Source organism: Marmota marmota, unplaced genomic scaffold (genome assembly GCF_001458135.2).
Source record: "Marmota marmota marmota unplaced genomic scaffold, marMar, whole genome shotgun sequence".
Classification (NCBI taxonomy): domain Eukaryota; kingdom Metazoa; phylum Chordata; class Mammalia; order Rodentia; family Sciuridae; genus Marmota; species Marmota marmota.
The window spans coordinates 33018717-33021201 of NW_025999977.1; the positions used below are offsets into that span (position 1 = coordinate 33018717).

The 2485-nt window shown below is 39.0% G+C and overlaps 1 pseudogene; it reads right to left on the minus strand.

Moving 5' to 3' along the window:
* Positions 1–377: 377 nt before the first annotated feature.
* Positions 378–1201, minus strand: LOC107137133 (annotated as a pseudogene).
* Positions 1202–2485: the final 1284 nt, after the last annotated feature.

Below are 2485 nucleotides of genomic sequence, written 5' to 3' on the forward strand. Positions count from 1 at the left end.
AGCTAAAAGAAATTGCTCCCAAAGAAATTGTACGTATGTGAAGCCATTGCCATCTAGCATTAAAGGGTGAGCCAAGAGTAATTCCAAAAATTGCTGAAGACAGGGGTCCATTTCAACTTGAATTTGTGGTTATGAATACAGTCAAGAAACCATTTTTATTCCTAAGTGGTTATTAAATCATAAATGGTAACGTGGAACTTACAGTATTGATAATGTGCATCATTATGGTATTATGATATCCTATTGAGTAAATATTCCCCTATCTTTGAACATTCAGGAAATCATTGTTTTTTAACTTTTTTTTTTAAAGAAACTGATGTTTATTTTCTGTAACCTTATTTCCATTTTGCTTGTTAATAAGTGTCTGCAAGAGCAGCTTAAGACCACTCAGTGGTTGTTCCTACTCACTCAGTGGCCTGAACAGTAGGAGATTCGGACCAGTCTTGAGTGGCCGGCTGGGCACTCTGGTCTCCAGTAGGGAACTGCTGGCTAGGCACAGAGGGCACCTGCACACCTTCAGACCAGATTGCAACCTCAGGCTGACCAGCAGTGAACTCTGGACCTGAAGCAGTCCATCCACCCTGAAATTCCTCCCTGGTCACAGCTTTTTCACCGGCGCTTCCGGATCTCTATAAAAGTCCAGCTCAGGCAGGGACTCAGGTGTGGGCTCACCGGAAATGGTGCCACGCATGCGCAGAACTTGGGCCAGCCTCCACCACATCAGACCCACAGAATGAGCTCCCTTGTTGTTGCATGGAATGGCAATGTCCACATAGTGCGGAGGAGAGTCTGTTACACGATAAGCAGGTTGACATAAGATGGTTCTGTAAGAGGCTGGTGGTCAGTAACCACCAGAAGATGAGGCTCCTGGAAGGCTTCCTGAATCTGGCTAGTGAAGGTTCCAGGAGTGAGTTGGCTCTGGTGGCAGCAGCAAACTTCAGCACAGCCGACTGGCCAGTATTCCTAGAAGCTATGACCCAGACATCAGCAGGATTTTCAATGGCAACAAGGGCAGGAGCTGCTAGCAGAAGCTTCTTCCAGGTCCATTTCAAATTCATGAGGTAGATGCCATCGCTTTTCCTTTGGTAGATATCTTGTTCCATTTGGAAATCAAGGTTGGTGCCACCTAAGTGGCTTCTTGCTGCAGGGAATTTGAGGACATCCTCTCTTTCATTTGCAGGACATCAAGGGCTCTGGACATTGTGAGTTTCCCTTTTAGGATGGAAATCAAGAACGACGCTGTAGGGCTCCCTCCCTGGGTAGCATGGAAAGCATTGTTCTTTAGCTTTTATAAATGATGTGGCAGTAGTGCCATGGATATGGAATTTTCTCTAAATGTGAATGCATTTTAGGGACACATTCCTAACAGCAAGGCTACTAAATCAAATAAATGGAACTATATTATGCACTTTTATACATTAAAAAAATCATATTGAGGAAAGTAGAATCCATTTAGGTTGCCAAAATTGTCCATTATAGTATTAGTTTCACTAAAATCTCAACAGCATTGGGAAATATAATGATTTTGCTTGCTATTATGTCCTGTAATAATCTTTGTTCTGCTTGCATTTATTTGATTTTTTTTCATATATTCATTTTAAATTTGGTCATCTTTATATTATTGTTAATTATACCCTCTTATTATTAATAAATCATAAATTAACTAGCTTATATATTTTCTTCTATTTTAGTTATTATGAAATTCATATTTTGTCATCAATATTTATATTAGCTACAAAAATAGAGTAGCAATGTTATAAAGTAAATATCACCGAGTGAAAATCTATTAAAGTTTAAAATTTAGGAGAGAAAGGATCAGGAAACGTTTCCTTAAATGGTCAGATAGTAAATAATTTAGATTGAATTATATCCAGTATCTCTACTGCAATTACTCGGTTTTGCTCTTATATGTGGAAAGCAGCCCAAGGGGGTGGGACAAGCAAGGGGGAAAAGCTATTTTTTAATAAATTTTTATATACAAAGATTGATCACTGGCCCTAAATACCTAATTTCATGATATAGTAAAGAAACAGAGTAATTACAACAATGTATTATTAGAAGTAAGTGTACATACATAGATCAATGAAACAGAATAGAGAATGCAGATATAAACCCATGAACATGTTAAATAAATTTTTGACAAAATGACAAGGAAATTTAATGAGGGCATGAAAGTTCATTCTTCTTGTTTTGTTTTGTTTGGGTACCAGGAATTGAACCCAGGGGCACATAACCACTGAGATACAATCCCAGCCCTTTTTCTTATTTTATTTTGAGACAGGGTCTTGTTAAGTTGCTCAGGCTGGCTTTGAACTTGTCATCATCCTGCCTCAGCCTCCTGAGCTGCTGAGATTACTGGCATGGGCCACTGTGCCTGGCTTAAAAGTTTTTTCATCAAAAAGTGCTGGAGCTTCAGCAATCATATGGTGGGGGCAGGAAGCCTAGATTTTTAACTTTTGCCATATACAAAAATTAACTTGAAATG